The sequence below is a fragment of the Micrasema longulum genome, unplaced genomic scaffold, assembly GCF_059751315.1.
Source record: "Micrasema longulum isolate JH-2025_06_02 unplaced genomic scaffold, ASM5975131v1 h1tg000015l, whole genome shotgun sequence".
Classification (NCBI taxonomy): Eukaryota; Metazoa; Arthropoda; class Insecta; order Trichoptera; family Brachycentridae; genus Micrasema; species Micrasema longulum.
In genome coordinates this window covers 411,354-430,635 of record NW_028277223.1, presented here as the reverse complement: position 1 = coordinate 430,635, position 19,282 = coordinate 411,354, and the positions used below count along the sequence as shown (strand labels likewise).

The following is a 19,282-nucleotide window of genomic DNA, read 5'->3' as shown; positions in this document are numbered from 1 at the left end:
TTTGTCATTAAAAACACTTAAGATTGAATCATGTTCGTTTTGAAAATATGAATGGTTAGAATTATCAAGAATTTACTCACAAAAAAATAACGCACATAACATAGTAACTAATAATAAAAATTAAATTCTGTAAAGTTTTTTATACAATTATTTAATGGTTTTAAAAATGTTGATATATGTTGGTATCTAATGTTTTTAGTGATTGCCACATATCAGAACATCAAAATATGATGGATTTTCTGGTAAATTTAATCAAGTTTATTGTTTTACTCAAAAAAGTAATTCATTACATAAAAAATACAAGCATTTTTGAAATAACCCTGTTTTAGATTTTTATAAACCTGCACATAATTTACATTTAAAAATGAATGTATATATTTTAAAACGATTTTTGTTAAACGACAGTGAATAAATTTACGGAAAATATAATTAATTTTCAAAAATCTTTTTTCTTTAAAATCTTTAGGCTAACGTTTTTTCCCATAAAATTCAGTGGTTTTCCTTTAAAAAAAAATCAAGTGTCCTTAAAATAATTGTGATTAAACTGAACTGTGTTAAATTATTTCTGAAATAATAAATATTTTCTAACAAATTAATTTGCATATAAGGTTATGCTCATGCTGGATATTGCAAGAATGTATTTTTTATACTGTGTACTAAATTTAAACAACAAATATGTATTTTAGGTATCTTCTGTTTAAAGGGCATTATCTTTTCCCTCAATAAAAATACTATTTTGAAAATATGCTTGTACTTCACAGTACCTTTAGTATGTACGTTTTCGTTTTCTGCAATATTTTTGAAATAATATTTATTTTTATGATAAAAAAGATGTTTTTTTCAATGTAACAACATATTCGAAAGAAGGGAAATCGCAAATGTAAAAGAAATATTTTTTAAATCACAACAAGGAAAAAATGCGGAATTTGTTATTTTATTTAAAAAATAAACAAAATGAAATAACGCAGTAATAAAATATTTTGGTTTTCTGTTTGAGTAAGTACCTAGCTATGTCAATGTGGAAGAAGCTAAGAATACATATTAGAATAGACGCGTATGGCTATCCATCTTCTATGCCTACTTTTACAGGGAAATAGCTTGATTATAAAAGTAGTAGAGTAAATATTGATTCAATTTTTTTTAGTAAAGTATTTACAGCACAACTTTTTTTTAACACACAATAAAATTAAGATATTTCATAAATGAACACATTATTTGAAAGAATCATGAAGCAAATTATGATAAAACGGAAATGCACTATATTTTATACTAATTTATCGTCTGTATTTAATGTTTCGATCATGAAAACATTTTTAGTTTCATTGAAATTTAGATTTATGTAATGTCGTTTCATAAACTTGCCGTTTTATTATTTAACCGGTGTAAAAATCATTCACGATTCGTGTAAAAATAAAAAGGTATCAAAATCTCAATGACAGAATCATTCATAAAAAATCAACGGTTTTTTAATAAAATGTTTATCCGCCATGGATTTCGTAAATTTAATTAAGAGCATAATATTATTTTGGGTGAACTCTAATAAATATGTGACCTGGATCTAAAAGGGCCATTGTCAAATTATTTTTTTTTCTTTCCTGCATTTTGAAAAGGGTCGATGTCAATTAAAATAAATATATATTTAACTATTTTACATACATATTTTTGTACAGAGTTGAATCGTGGACCCTTAAGATCAGTACTAAGGACCGACTATAGGCATTTGAAACGAGGATTGGACGGTCGAGGCGATATTTAGGGATGCCTAAGACATGGATACATGCTCGCAAGTGATAGTCGACTTTAGGGGAACCTGACACGACACACAAAGAATAATATATACACACACATATTAATTTGTAGCTTTTTATTAATATTAATATCAAACACGTCAACCAGTTCATCGTGACGCCAAAATATGGCTAAAAAATTACTCTTCTGTAATATTGTTGCACTTTTAGATCTAAGCCATATTAAAAAAAATATACATATACTATTGCTAATAAATAAACATAAACTTACACTTTTTAGGATTTTTTACGTTTGCAATTTCCCTAACTCAAATAATTGAGGTATAGGTAGACATGAAAACTTTTTTGCCTTGATTTTTCCAAAAGAATATCTGTTTTAATATTACCTCTTTTTTTTAATCAAACTTTTTCGCCAGACATTTTCCAACCTTTTTATTCTAGATAAAATAATAAAATATTTATGTCATTAAATACGCGTAGTTAGATTTAACAACCGATGTGATACCACTAGGCAGAAGCTACACATTCTACTAAGAACAGCCTAGCCTAATTATTTTCTCTATCAGTTATATAATAATTATAAATTTACAATAAAATATATTTTTTGAAGACATTTAAGGCGATATTTTATATTTAAACAAAGGTGTTATTGTATATATAAAATAATTTTGTTTTCAAATTATAGTTTTATGTTATTTAAATAAGAACTTATTGACAATGTAAATAAAATTTGTAAAATATGTTTAAAGTTTAGTGTAAATTGGTTAGGAATAATAGAATATCAACAATTTGTTAAGAAGATGTGTTCTTATATTTAGTAAATTAATAAAAATATTTTTAGTAAAAACTGTTTTTCATTTCACTAATGGACCAGAATAACAGCCTATAATTTATATTTCTTTTTAATTAAGTACATATATGACATATAAAAAAACAAAATTTATGTCACCCATAAAGTTGAGATTCGCATTTAATATTATATTCTAATATACTCATGTATGCAAGCAATCCATTTAAATGATTTGAAGATAAATTAATACAGTTTTAATTCATTAAAAAACTATCCCAATTCAACGTTAAAGTATCAACCTTTCTCTCCGCCACAAGGAAAAAACATCCCGTGTGAGAATGGAATAAGTCTTTTAACATTTTTTTTCACTTTATAGTAATTTAGCTTATGTATATTATAAGTTTTTCTTTGTGGCATTATTCACATTTTTTAAGGTGGAGAAGGTGGAAGATCGAAAAAAAGACAACAAAACTATTTTTTTGTCATTTTCTTTAACACGATACGATTTATAAAATAAAAATTTCGTTTGATTATTTTGAATTATTCTTGCATTTCTGGTGATACTGAAATCGATAATGATTTTCAATTGTTTCATAGGAGCCTAAACAAACAATGTTTTGTTAATTGATATATTTTATTTTATTTTATTTTTATTTTTCTTTTTTCTTTTCTTTTCATGGTCATGTCATACCATATATATGTGCTATAAACTATATGATAATTAAAAAAGGAATGGCCCACGCTCAGACGCTGAAGTCTTTATGGGTATTTTTTTCCAATTCTTGTTATAGCTTAATTTTTTAAGATGTATTTTTCTAAAGTGTATTTTTGTAATTTTATTTCTATGTAAATTATATGGGTATGGAAAAATAAAAAAAATAAAAAAATATACTGAAATAAATATGCATAAATTTAATTTACGAACTTCAATTATTTAAGAGTAATTGAGATCTAAAATCAATGCTTATTGTTAACAGAATTTAAAATTGCAGCAAACAAACTATCTTTTACTGGGAAAACTTCAGAAACCTTATATTGTAAAAAAAACTGCTATTTAATCTAATTAATGCTGCCCCAATAAGTCGCATATGGCAGAAACCTTATACACAGAATACTTTAAAATATAATATGCATTTTTCTTCTAGTTACATAGTTGACACAAGTGCAGTAGGATGCACTTAGATAGCTCAATACAAAAGTGAGTATATTGAATAATTTGTTTGCATTTTATTTCAATAATAGCTCATGTGTTTTTGAATAATTGTCTTTTTCCGTAGTATTCAAAAACTGACAGTTCAACAACAGAGACTTCATAGTTTGTAGTGTTGATATTATTCCATAAATGTACCTGATGTTTTAATAAAAAAATATTTGTATTCGAAATTCTCGTTTAAAAAATTAAACTTCTTTTATTGTTTTAATAAATACTTGAACATTTGCCGAAAAGAAAAACATGAAATTATGAAATAGTGGGCTGAACAATAATTACATATCAGATCCATAATTATTCAAGCCTGTAATGTATAACATAGGTTTTAGAGTTTATACGAACGAACTCAATAAAAAGATTAACAAATAATTGAAATTTAGTTGTTATTTTATTAAAAAAATATTAATGTAATAAACAACTGATGGGAGATCTAAAACTTTTTTTTGTTGTTGTAATATTTATGGTTGTACAATTGGTCAATAATCTATTCATCATTATTTTACAACTAATTGGTGAGTATTTCATAGCATCTTCACCGTTTACTGCGCAAATATCGCGAGCAGCTTTTAGAGGTTTATTCCCTCTATTGAACGCGAACAGAACTCGGTGTTGAAAATGTTCTTTTTACAAGTAGTAGACACTTAACATTTCTTTTTGAAGGATTGCAACCAATTAAAATAATATTTGTAACGCAAAAGCACACACAATATCTTGTAGAGCAAAAATTTTTCTTCGGAATGACGTTTCACCCGTGCCATATTGTTTTATTTAGGTGCTTATTTTGTAAATGTAAAAAAATTAAATAACTAATTATTTACTTAACACAACTTAATGATAAAAAAATTAATATTTCACCTTATATGAACTATTGCACCAAACTTTAATATGAACTCTTAAATATTTAGTACCTAAAATTTTAAATTTATTGCCGAAAGAACTTAAATTTAACTCACATTTTAACAAGAGCAAAATAAAAAAGTGGCTAATGGATCAAAAGTTTTTACATGAATAGTAGCTTATGTATAAATATTTTAATTTTCCATATATTTTCTTGTATTTAAAAAATAAATTTAGATATAATTATTTGTCTATACATGTATATTCTGATCTTTCTGGCTGTTAATTTATATCTGTTATTCATTGTTTTTATAAATATAGATAATATTATATAAGCTAGTATAAATATAATCTCCACCAACAAGCTACAGAAAGTGGCTTGGTGGGACTTTAGTTTTAGTAAAAATATAACAATTGAAATTTTGAAAACTGTAAAAATGTGTTATTATATTATTTAAATAAAAAAAAATAAAAAAATCATTATGTACTTATGTACGATAGATAAGTAGTTTTTTTAACAATCAACAGAAGGCAACCTAAGTGAGCAAACAAACAATAAATATACTTACATACTCGTACATTAATTCACATAATTTTGTTTTTGTAATGTCGACTCGTCAAGAAATGGCTGTTAAGTAATTTGAACTCGTCCACTCCTTTATTTTCTGTATAAAGCCTTATTACACAGCCTAAGTAGGTAATTTCGCTGTTGCACGAGAACTTTACATAATTCTTACTCGTAGTCGTTTAGCTAGTTTTCATAGCAGCTTTAGCTATTGATATACCTACTAGAAATACATCTTGTCTCGTATTGATACCAGTTTTTGTACTAGAAGTTCTCACCAGGACCAGATCTTGGTACCCACTGAAGGGCATCGCAGGACATTGGCTCCTGTAAGTTGCCCTTAGGAAATCTTTCTGACCAGGCCTTGATTACAAAACCACGAAAGGAGATGAAGCGATGTTTGTCGATAATATTTATTTATAACAGACATATTTATGCATAGAAAATTATTATAAAGGATAGTAGAAAGACACAATGGTATATAGAAGACTTGGTAGGAGCGGATGCGGGAGAGAGGTGTTTATAATTTAATTTGATTCAGTGATCGTTTGAAAGAAGACAACTTGTTATCAAAAAAATCAAGACTGGTATGTTAATTGGCAGACCTAAGAATTCTGGGCATAGGGGAATGAAAACCATAGTTAGTTCTATGGTTAGCGGTATGAAAGAGTAGGTTTTGTCTGAGGTTTCTAGTTGTAATATTTAATTTTATTGAGCTCAGAAATTCAGGCGCATTAAAGAGTGAGTTGAAAATTTTAAATAGGACTCGTAAGTCGAAATTTATTTCGACGGTCTTGAAGAGAAGATATATTTGAGGGTACTACTTGCAAATCCGGCAAAATCCAACATAAAAAAAAGAGATATTAATTGAAACTTATTCAGAATACAATTTTTTACAATAATTTTAACATTGTCAGTTAAAAATACGGCTTAATTTGTAAGACTTGACTTTTAAATGATCGGCTTTGTTGGAAACATGGCAACCTTTACTTGAGTATTACAAATTTGGTAGTGTATAAAATTATTTTTTTTATTTTACTATTGTTTTTTGACATAATCATGCTTATGCCATCACTGTTTACGTATAAAATATTTACTGATTATATTAAAAAAATTAAGTTTAAAAAAAAGTTGTAGTTAATTACTGTATCAGTTTTTTGTGATTGCTCAAAATAAAGTAAGATGGATTTCGCCGGGTTTGCAAGTAGTACCCTCATTTAAGCTAGTTTCTAACTCATTAAACGTATATTGGTCTCTGGATAAGCCCAACCTCCAGCCTATCTTTCTCAAAAACCGTTGTTGAACTGATTTAATATTCTTGATGTTAATATCATATAATGGAGACTAGATAACAGAGATAATATCTGAAGAATGCAATTCCGGTTAAAAAAAAACTCTCGTAGAACCCTAGATGAGTGTGTTTGACTAGATGGCTGCTCTCAGATATTTGTAAAAAAACCGAATTGACTGGAAATAGGTCTGGTTCGCCTCGTTGTGCAGTGGTTGGCGTTTTACCTACCATTGTTGAGGTTTCGTGCTCGAGATTCCTGGCAGGTTTGACTTGCAATATTTATTTTTCATGCTTTTCTAAACTTTAATATTTATTTTTTTCTGAAATATTACCCACTGCTTGCTATATTTTTCATGTTAAAAAAAAAACAATTCACGTAAGCTGCAGTTGGAGCCCCGATACAATGCCCTTTGCACCACTGGTCGCGACGCCAAAAATTAAGATAATGATTATAACATCAGAGATTCTCTTTCACTTATTCTCGATTAGTTCTACCCATTGGTCCATTCACGGAAAGCAAACCGGAAATCTTCCATTATTCTCTAAGTATTGGTTGATTCATATGAACTAGTGACGTCATTTTCAAGAAACTTTGCGGTACAATTTAATGCTCTAATTTTTACCGTGCGCAAGAAAACATTTTTTGAATCCAATTTCCCGTAGGGCTGAAGTTCCTCATTGTGTTATTTTTTAAAAAATGCATCGACATTAAGTACTATTAAAAATATATTTAATATGAACCTTTTTTAGTATTTAACGTATTATTTGGACTTGTGGTCTTAATGGTCAGAGCATTTGTCTTCTATGCAGGAGGTCTATCTTGGGTTCGATTGCCGATCATTGCATGTTTTTAATATGAAGGTTTTACACTAGAATATTCCATAGTTTATGAACTGGCACCTAAAGAGTAAGACTGATCATCTTACCTGCATGATTTTTTTAAAGAAATACGCTGCGATTGGTGAATGCAGTTTTGCCTATGTTTGAGAGTGCCATTTCACACTCGAGGTATGTAATGTATGTTATATCATCATCATCATCATTCCCTTTCCGCACCTAATGATGCATAGGGTACTGCACTAGTACTCCAATCGCAGGAAAGATTATCAGCTGTACGCTTCAGGTACCAGTCCAGGGACTATGAAATATTCTAGTGTAAAATACATTTTTTTAAAATAAATATTTCATGTCAACCATGTCGGGAATTGAATCTGAGATCTTCTTGCATTGTAGGCAAACGCTTTGGCCATTACACTACGAGGCCGGCAAATGCCTATACCTATGTATAAACCACCGTTGATTCTTAAGCGCGCTTACCGCACAGCTAGAATATTTTAACATTTTTTATAGATTTTAGATTTTTGGTTAAGTATTCAGATTTATATAGCGCCTTTTTTTTGTGAACATCACCTCAAGGTTGGCGTTTATTAATTCTGAACATGAGATAATTATGGTTTTATGTATACGTATATAGTATTAATACATGCATATAATTTGATTAATACTAATTTACTTTTTATAATTTTATTTATTTGTTTGATTTACCTACCTACGAAAATCAGTTTGAATGTTTGTTTGTGTTTCTTTCACGTCCCAACGGAGCAACTGATCGACGTGATTTTTTTACATAAATATAGCTGGAAAGCTGAGAAGTGTCATTAGTAACTTTTTGTTTAAAAAATTCACTCCATCGGGAAAATTCTTCATGTAAAAATGAATTAATATGAAAACGGAATAACGATGCAACGTCGCCATAGACAAACGCACCTTCTTATTTTTAGCAAATCGATAGTTGGAGAGCCGGCATTTGATTCAAGGTACTTTTTATCATGAGAAAATATTATATATTTTTTTTTATTGTTAAAAAACAAAATTAATTTTCTTTTAATACCACGCAAGCGGGTAAAATTTAGTATAATATATAATATTCCACGAACGATGTAAATTAAAATATGGTAGTCCGGGGATTTTTCCAATTGTAACAACAAAGAAATAATTTTATCGAATACATTGTATCCATTGCGTTGAAAAAATCATTTTTGATGTAATATCATATGTAAAATTTCAGTTATGAATATCGATAAAAATCGGTTAATATTTTACCGTTCATTGTAATGAGGATTCACGTATACCCAGTGTAGTTATATAATAACAGGTGAGAATCTCATAACACAACAAAACGATTAAAATGACTAGAAAAGGTTTTTTTTTTCAATAAATAAAATTAGGTTTTGAACATTCAAAGCATTGAATTTTAATAATAAAGCTTTCAAATTTTATCATTAAGGCTTAAAAAATATAATTAAATTTTTACAGATTTTTATTTTCTTATTCAAATATTAAACAAAGGTAAAAAATATTTTTGTTTATTGCAAATAAAAAAAAAACATAATTAGAAAAAAGCAGTTATAATGCAAGGCGAAGACAAGTATTGTCGGCCAAAGTAAGAATTATTATGAAATAAAAACGTTACAATTAGTGTTACGTGTTATTCCGAAACTAGTTATGTTGTTTTCAAACAATAAACTTGTAACACTCTTAAAACTTTTTTTTAAATGTAATAATTCATTATTAAAGAACGCTGGTACGGTTTTTTTTGCAATATTGCTATTTTGTGGGAAAATTATACAAAATTAATTTTAAAGCCCTCCCCACAAGAGAAGCCCGTTTTTAAGAGGACTGATCAGTGTTTGAGATTAAATGTATAGATTTAAAGAACAATTGATGCAAACTTTAATAGATTCAAAAAGCTAAAGACTGAGAAATACAAGACACAAAAACACAAATATGAAAACGGACATCTCAAAAGACGGAGTAATAATCGTGCTTGCATGTCAAAATGCATAATTATGAAAACGGACATTTCAAGAGTTGGAGTAATAATCGTGCTTGTATGCAAAAATGCATAAATATGAAAAGGGACATATCAAATGTCGAAATAATCGTCGTCCCTGCATGTGAAAATGCCTAAATATGAATGTTGTATATGAGATATAGTGATGTGGCGTATTATCATTTCTTCATACACCGCGCGTTATATGGAATATTGGTATAAAAAGCGATTTTACTTAGTAATATTTAATCGTTACTGGACTGAGTCTTGTAGCGAAAGACTGATCTACTTACTTTTTTGCAAAGGATGAATAGGATTCAACGCATTTTGTGTACCAATACAGTGCCCTATTCCTGGGTATGAAAGAGTATAATGATGATGTAGGTGCGTACGCTGCGCCCTAGGTCATGAGTTGTGTTTTATTATATTTCAATATTTTTTTTGTTTTATAAAAATATATGAAATATTACGATAGGCAAAAGGGAAGCTAACTGTTATTTTGATCACTTTTTAGATACCCAAAGGAACAATGACATAAACCCGAAATTTCCGATTTTGAGATACACGTGCATATATGTTATTAAATAAAATAAAAATATGTTTTCAAGTAATAAAATATTGAAGTTAGATAGTTAACATATGTGAATGTAAAGTATTTAGTCCGATTATCTTAGAATATATTCTTCGGAGATATCTCACTGTTGCTTTGGGCTGGCGATATGGTGGTGGCCACATATAAGATCTGAATCGCAAACAACAGGCGTATATATCAATACCACGGCGCTGAAAACTTTGAAAGACTTAGAGCAATTTTGCAACTCTCTGGGAGATAGCTTGACAAATCAGATCGCTAAGAACGACTCTCCAGAATTATTTGAAAAGGACCTGAAAAATATAAAAGAAGCAGAGATATATTAGAGCTGTAGATTCAAGGGCTGAAAATAAAGAGACAATCCAGGAAGTCCTGGATTGACGATGAGTGCGAAAAATAGAAAGCTGACAAAAAAAAATAGAGTGGCAAATAAGTTTAATATGCCCCCATCCACAAGAACGGTAATAAATTAAAATGTGAAAATCATAGAGGTATAGAACTTTTATGCACAGCATATAAAATTTTTATCCCAATATTAAAATAAAGAATTAAAACGTACCCAAAAAAAATACTGGGAGAGTATCAAGCAGGTTTTTGAACTGGTAGATCCACAACAGATCAGTTTTTCACAATTAGACCAATTTCGGTCAAGTGCTGAGAGTGTGATATAGACATCCACCAGTTATTCATAGACTTCAAACCCTAAAACTAGCCAGACTTGTTAAATCAGCCATGTCCGATTCTAGATGTAAGATCTAAATAGACGGAGAACTAGCGGAAGAGTTTTCAGTATCACAGAGATTGAAACAAGGAGACGGCCTGGCCCCTATTCCTTTTGACATTATGCTCAAACATGTCACTTAAAAACTCTGATAGACACTAGCTCCAATATTTATTATAAGAAGTAGCCCAATCGACAAATATGCGGATGATATAAAAAAATTCTGGAGATCAACAACTCAACAACAGCCATTAATGTGGTGTTTACTCCTCTGGAAGCAGCTGCACAAGATGTGGAACTGCAAATAAATATTGAGAAAACAAAATTGATAAAACCCGTCGCACATACATAGTTAAAGGCAGTGTCCAATATATAAAAATAATTACACCTTTGAAGTGATTGAACAATTCACCTACCTGGGCTCCAGTATAATAGAAAATAATGAGAAATATGAGGATCCAGCAGAAATGAGAAACAACAGCAACCAACAAAATTTTTTTTGCTTCCAGTGTTCTAATCACGTAACGTCTAAAAAAATACAAAATTACTATATACAAAAAAATATGATATTTAGGTGTGAGTCGTTAACACCAACAATGAAGATGGCTGAGCTGCTGGACACATTTAAAAGATAAATATTATGAAGAATCTGCAATTAAGTGATAGAAGATAACCAGTAGTGCATACGGTACAACGACACAACATATACCAGGCCCCAATCATTTCGACTCACACAAAATTGCTTAGATTAAAATGGGCTGGACAAGTACAGAAAAACGTCTGATTCACGCGTCCTTTAAAGACTAATGAGCGGACGTCCAGATTAAAGAAATAAGACAGAAAAAATCAGTCTGAGGTAGGAGGATTAAGTGATAAAGGATGCAGCTCAGCTCCAGGTGGCGAATCGGAAGACGGCGGCTGAGGGCATATTTGGATGTGAAAGTTACAGGAGGCCAAAGCTCGATATGGGCCCTAGCGTCATAGAGGAGAATGATTATGATAAAATTACAAATAAACTTATCAATGAAACTTCTTCAAGACTGGTGAATTGTTTACAACATTTACAGTTTTTATACTACTCTTAACATATTTTGGAGATAAGATCAAATACGTATTTTAACGGGGGACAGAAACATAAATATTTGCAACTAGTTTGCTAAACAGTTCATTTTGGGTCAGTCCAGTTTTGAAGATGCCTACTTAGGCAAAAGCGCTCATTGGTCAAAATAATAAAAAGTAAAACTATACTAAGAAGTTTCATTGATTAGTTTATTTATAATTTTATCATAATCATTAACTATGGAGTTTTATCAAGATATATCAACAAAAAACATCAATATCATAGGAGGGACATTTTGATGGATACCGAAACTAATTTTGCTTGCTCTTTTTACATCAGGCAGTATATGGTTACAATTATCAAGTACATATTTTAGAAAAAGTCGCCTACAAATAAATTAGAGTCCAAGGACTTTAATGGTAATTTTTAAATAAATATGCTTTCGTAAAATTTTCTTAATTCTTAATTGGGAAAAAGTGGATAGGTAATGCAGTTATTTAAAAAACGTAATTGATGACAAGTTATTGATGTTTTCGTGAGGATCTGACCGGAACTACATAGATATTTACTTATAATACCGTTAAATTTTATTCACAATCAAGCACTTGATGGATATTCCGTGTTATGTACGAGTATACCTACATTATTACATAAATTTAGTATTTATAATTACACTAGCGGACCCGACAGACGTTGTCCTGCTCGAACATTGGCAAAAGACTTTTCATTGATAAGTAGGTACCTAAATACTTGTTTGTGATTAAATTCCAAAACTAAAAATTGACAATATTAAAAAAAAAATTTAAGTAGGTACTTGTTTATGGTTGAATTCCAAAACATAAAATAAATACTTTTTCAAATATGGCATTCTTTTTGTACACGTCAAACTCCGGTCGCCTCACCAACAAAGAGGTGTACTTATGCAGGAATATGATTTTTAAAATGTATTGAATTTAAAATTAATTTAGTGTTACCAAAAATTCAACAAAAAGAAATAAATGGGTAGAAATTATAAAAAATTTAAGGAAAGAATTTGATTGAGATCCACAAAAAACAAATGCTGTTTGTAAACATTTAATAACAAACTTTTTCATACACAAAAAACTAACATCTTGCCATTTTTTCTCGAATGCAACCCTGGTAGATCGATGAATAAAACATTTATGCTCCTAACTTATTTTTTACATATTTGATTGAAGATTTTAATATCTACGAACACGCACAGCGCAAAGATCCATATTTTTATGAAAACCGCACGTAAATCGGTTAAGCCGTTTAGAAGGAGTACGGTCACACGTACAAAGGAATTATATATATAATAAAGATATACAAAATACCTAAAACGCGTATTTCAACTAATCATCATCGCGCGTACAATAATATTTAATATTGTTTTGCCTACGTGAAATTTTGTTAAATTGTCGGTTAGATTAGAAATATGATCGGCGGCCATTGCGTCGAGTTATGTCTAACGAAATATGACAATTTTTTTAATAATTTTGTGACCAAACTCGTGATGTAGTGGTCAATTTGTTGGAAATCTATGTGTTAAGTCCAGGATTCAAATGAATGGACATGAATCGATTAATCTTTCCTTTCCAACTATTTATTTATTTTTCATTAATTTATTTGTTTATTTACTAACGCCCAGCGGACTTTTACGTAAACAGAAGCTATACACAATGAATAAATATAAAAATACAATGAAAAAAATAAAAAATACACACATGAAAAAAAATGAATATACTAGAAACTAAAATACTATTAAATTTTTCTTTTAATAATCAGCTCCTGAAATTAGAAAAAGCATTTGCGAATATATCTGTTGTATGGTCATCAGTAAGGTAATAATAATTATTGATTCAAATAGAGAGTCTCAATGATGCATAGCCAATTTCTTTCATGAAAAACTTTTTTTTTCATTAATAGTATAGCTGTTATAAAAAAAGCTTAATAAGGGATGTTCATAACAAAAAAGAAAAAAAAATAGGAGCAAAATAAACAATACCTACAAAATTGAGACGGGTTTTTGTCGCAAGAGAAGTGCCGTGAATTCAGAAAAGCAGTAGGTCCGAGGTTCGAAATCCGCCCTACCGCAACTTGTTGCCTATTTATCCTTGTTTGTTATTTACGACTAAAAAAATGACCCTAAAGTTGAAATATTTGTGGAAATCACAAATACAAATATTCACACGTAAAAAACAAGATAATTGGTATTGCATATTTTTTACTCAGTAAGAAATATTAAAATAATATTTATAAACAAAATTCTATATAATCTGTTTAATTCTGTAATTGATGATATTCATGTGGAATTGTATAGACGAATACAAATATTTTTTTTTAAAGTATGTATCTTTGTTGAATTACCTTAAAGATATAAAAAAAGAAAAATGGCAAATAAAATATTTTATTATAAAAGACGAGCGATACTTCAATCCACAAATTTGGAATATCCAGTGATTTATATAATAAATTACAATGAACTTCCATCAAGAATTTTCACTTACAAACTTAAATGTTTTAAATTAAACATATTTTGACATGATACTTCAGATTACATTTATCTCACAAAAGTCAACAGATGGAAGAGTTGAGGAAATGTGGAAGTTTAAACATATGCAGAATGGTGAATGCTACACAGTATGTGAAGTGGCCACTGAAACCAGCCAATGATAGGTCATTAGCCCTGTAAATGCCTAGACTTCCATATTTCCTTCTCAAGAAGGTTTTACTTCTCTGTTGCAACAAATTTAAATATGGCTTTAATCGTGTGTTCCCTCACTTCGCACTTCACTACGCTGTGACTCGAGGTTTTACAACCTAAATATCAAAAAAATATGTAAAGCTCTTTGTTTTACTAACTGAGATAGATATGTTCTAATCATCAGGAATTGTCAGTGCCACTATGGTTTTACGTCTGCGCAGCATGTTATGATAACGACCTTACCTCCCTTAGTTCTAGATTTTAAACTTCCTCCATTCTGGAAATCGTTATTATATACCGTATTTTGCGGACGATAAGATGCGTCGGACCACGAGACGCACCCTTTAATTTGTTTATAATTTTTTGGAAAATGAAAATATTTTGGACGATAAAACGCAATGGGTCATAAGTACGCAACATAAGTTTTGGTTAAATTTTCAGAGTAAAAAAGTGCGTCTTATAGTCCAAAAAATACGGAATTAATTTTGTTGGCGTAAGAAAAGTTTTTTGGATTATATTTTATTGTGATATATTTCATTATAAAGGTGTTGAACTTTCTTTGGTTCTTAGTTGTTCTTAATAATATGTGTTTTTAAAATATATAAAAAAATGTTTGGTTAGGCCGTTGGAAAATGTGTCACAGCGTAAATAAATTCCTATACCCGTCTCCTTTTCTCTCGCCCACTTGAATCCTGTCCCTTTTGCACCTTTATAGTTTCCATAACTATTCAGTTGATTATTTTGCCACCTGGGGTCAGTGTGTCCAATTTGACCGCGATTAAAGTGCAAGTTCGGTTTGTAGTTTTGCCGCTTAAGCAGAAAAATAAGAAAATCTACAAAAAAGGTCAGTCCATTCACTCCATTTCTTTGTATCCATTTGCGCTGTGACATTTACAAAATTTAATATACCTACTGTCGAGAACCAGCTCACGCATCGCCAATGTTATTTTAGTCCCAAATTGAGTTGCTGTAGTAACTCCTGGGAAAGAAATTAATATGTTTTATACTTTATAAAATACTACGTATTGTATGGTTTGTAAATAAATAAATTTTTATTCACGTATATTTCGCTCAGATATAATGTATTATGTAAATGTTCGAACTCATATCCGATTTGCATGTCTCGTACGATGTTGTGCGTTGTAAACAAACGCCTTCGCGCCAAGTTCAAGAATGATTTTTAGTTCCACGTTACAAATGGACTAGCGGTACTCTGACCCGCGGCTTTATGAGAGTTATTATTCAGAATAGGCAGTTAATGGACAACGAAATACATAAGTCCCATTCAACTCTCAATTGATAGCTTGATATTGAATATGTAGTATTCGGAATCTGTGGCACTCTAACCTAACGGCAGGTTTGCAAATACATTGAAGCATTTTGAAATTTAAATACGGTAGACGCAAAAGGAAAAAAAAAACACAATTTTTTCAAAACACCAAGAAAACAGAACTTTTATTCGGTATTAGAAACTCACAGATTAAAAATTAACATTTCACAAACTGTAAAAAACATGTACAGGAAAAAGCCACAAATCACTCCGAAAGAGCCATTCCTAGAAGAGGCCGGTTAAAGCAGCGCCGGTTAAAAGAGCGTCTACGGTACAACGTATTGAAAAAAATGCATTATTACTAGTGACTGGCCGACGTTTCGGATTCGGTTTCAGTTTTGATTCAGTTTTGGTTAGGTTTCGGTTTCTGTTTCGGTTTTGTTTTCGGTTTCAGTTTCGGCCAATAAAATTTATCATTTTGTGTGTTTATTTTAGAAGGTAGGTATTTCATATAATATTATGTATTTAACAGAAAAACTGTACTGATTTATTATGAGGGGGAGTGTACCAGATAGTTAAATTTAAGTAATTTCGAGTCACAGATTACTACATTTTTAAACGATTTAAATGGATTCATGCACTTTTTTTATGATTTTTAAGTAAAAAATCGACATTTGTTGTGAAAGTTTCCTTTATTCACTACTTTCACATATTTTGGTTAGATTTAAGTGTAAAACAATGCAATTAAATGAATGGTCTTCTTTTAAAACTTTTTGTCTACACTTTAACCTCTTATAAACACCAACATGATTTTTAAGAGTTTGATACTTATTTTTTAATATAAAGTTACAATTGCCAAGAGATATTTCACACCCAGCTGGTACGGTGGCTGAGCGCGAGTACTCTCTCCAGTAAGAATAACCGAAAAATTAATATCAGTAAAAAGTATTCATTTCAAAATATAAGAAATAAAAAGTGATAAATTGCAACAATATTTGGTTATCTAATAAACAATATTAACTATGGGTCTAAATAATATCTTGGTGAAGAGATCTCGAGCAGCAGCTATCGCCGACTGGTAAACATGCTATGGAACAGTTTTCAAAATTTTCGACTTTTTTTTATACTATTTCTGATCATAACAATGCGGCGTCGAATTTTGAAGGAAGTTATAAGCGGTGTTATTGGGCAATAAAACCTATTAATGTTGGTTTTTTGGACCATTGTGGACATGCAGGTCTTGCAATAAATAGAACAATAATTATATTGATAAGACGCGACAGCATAAAATCTGTGTCTAAGCAGATGAAGAATACAGTACCGTTTGTGAAGCAGAATGAATTATATGGCTATCTCAGCTAAAAGTCTTAAAAAAGGAATAAAGGTAGATAAGTTCGCTTTGTAGTGCTGTAGCTGGCGCGTTTCCCTACTGATCGCCCTACCATTGATATAGTAAAAACGATTGAGATTTATTTCGATTGAATCACCAATTCAGTGCCCTATGCATCACTGTACGTGAATCGGGAAACGATGATGATGACTAACTTCTCTCACTATCTTATCTTACCGTGTAGATATTACTTTATCTTTCAATGAAATATGTCCACGGTATAATTATTTTCCCGAATCAAACTTTTTATTTAGGTCGTAGGAAACTGCTTTGAACTTTAACAGACTGTGTGAAAAAACTCACTATAGTCTCTTTGTGGAGGTGAGGAAATGATTGCTTGATAGCCACTGTCTCTTTTTTTAATATTAAAATTACATGTGTGACTTGTTTAGTGATCTCTAATTAGACTACATATCTTACTCCCAAATGAATGTTTTACATATTTGTCACGGGGTACTCAATATTTTGTCATTTTCGGAAATGTGACACAATGTTTTTCTGTGTTAAGGTTAATTTGAAAATTCAAAAAAAATATCGATGTAATATTCATAGTAGTTGCTGAAATATAAATTAATAAAGTGCAATTTGCAACGCCGGTTGCATCACATGAACGAGCGGATTAAGGCAATAATAATTATTGATTGATTTGGTGTTTATTTTGTAGAACTCCATATTTAAACTTATAATATTATAAATCAAACACTGATTTGAGTCTACTGAACACTTTATTTTATTTTTACAAATTTTTTTGACCCGACACGTTGTCCTGCCCGAACGTCGGCTTGCCTTGGAAAAAGACTTTTCATTAATAATTATGTACCTAGATACTTGTGATTAAATTCCAAAACTAAAAATAAATATTTTTTCGAAAATGGCACTCTTTTTGCAAACGTCAAGCTCCGGTCGTCTCACCAACAGAGGGGTGTACTTATGCAGAAATACGATTTTTAAAAATGTGTTGAATTTAATATTATTTTAGTATTACCAAAAATCCAATAAAAAGAATTGAATGGGTAGAAATTATAAGGAATTTAAGAAAAGAATCTGATTGAGATCCACAAAAAACAAATGTTGTTTTTGAACATTTAAAAACAAACTTTTTTGTACACAAAAAAAAACATCTTTACATTTTTTTGCAAATGCATTCACCTCAAATGCAACCCTGGTAGATCGTTGAATAAAATTTTTATGCTCCTAACTTTTTTACATATTCGATTAAATATTTTAATATTTACGAACACGCACAGCGCAAATATCTATATTTCTCTGAAAACCGCACGTAAATCGGTTAAACCGTTTAGGAGGAGTACGGTGACATCACACGTACAGAGGAATTATATACAGGGTGTTTTTTAAACCCTGTCACATCCGAAACCACAATGATCAGTGTGGGCAAGAAGACATATTAGCGTATTTTAAAAAAATTTCAGGACAAAGAAATTAAAAAAATATATATATTTAAAAAAAACAAATGGTTGCTTACTTCTGCAGGTGAGAAGTGAGGGGAGCGCGGCGCAGTATCAGACTTCCTTCTCCCCCTCTTAGTTTCTTCCCTGTAAAAGTAAGCAACTATTTGCTCTTTTTCGATATTTTATTTTTTAAAAGTTTATTCGTTCTGAACAATTATTTTAATGTGCCAATATGTCTTCTTGCTCATCCTGATCACTGTGGTTTAGGATGTGACGGGGTTTAATGAACACCCTGTATATAAATATTATTATGCTTAAAAGTAAACCATAGAGAGTGTTAAATAAATAAATAGTAAATCTCAATCATTGTTACACCTCAAAGTATGACGGAGCATCAGACTGCCTTTCCATACATCGAAGTTATTAATTGCAGAAGAGGTAGATACCGGTTGTCAATTATTTCGGTCTGTTGAGACTGAAGATCACGATAAATAAACTTAGCTGGTGTAAAGGTGCCTAATGGTTTAAGCACGTTCAAGTTTGACCTCTTATTATTATTATATTGAGTACCTAAATACCGATTAAGATTGAGTCTAACCCTAAAAACGATTTTGTGTACAGTTTTGTAAAAAAAAATGAACTCAACCGATTTAAAGTGACTGTTTACAAAATTAATTACTGAACAATATCCCTATAAAAACAAATAAAACATCATAACGCTTTTAATGTTTCTATATTAAAAAAAATAAAAAATATTTGCGTTTTTATGATTTAACCAGATATTTCAATTTTGGAGCCGTATTTTTGCTGTAAATAACCGAGCTAGAAAATGAGAAACATGTCGTGATAAAGATAGATT

The 19,282-nt window shown here is 30.1% G+C and overlaps 1 protein-coding gene across 2 annotated transcripts in view; it reads left to right on the top strand.

Annotated features, from left to right (window-relative positions):
• Window positions 1-3,680: 3,680 nt before the first annotated feature.
• The window catches only part of LOC148285669 (apolipoprotein D-like), a 28,732-nt gene continuing 13,130 nt past the window's right edge, over window positions 3,681-19,282 (top strand). The window contains exon 1 of one of the 2 annotated variants that reach the window (XM_088240791.1): window positions 3,681-3,736. The gene's annotated coding sequence lies outside the window, so the exon portion shown is untranslated. Of the gene's footprint in view, window positions 3,737-15,076; window positions 15,199-19,282 lie in introns of those variants that run through there. The other variant, XM_088240718.1, reaches the window with a different exon arrangement.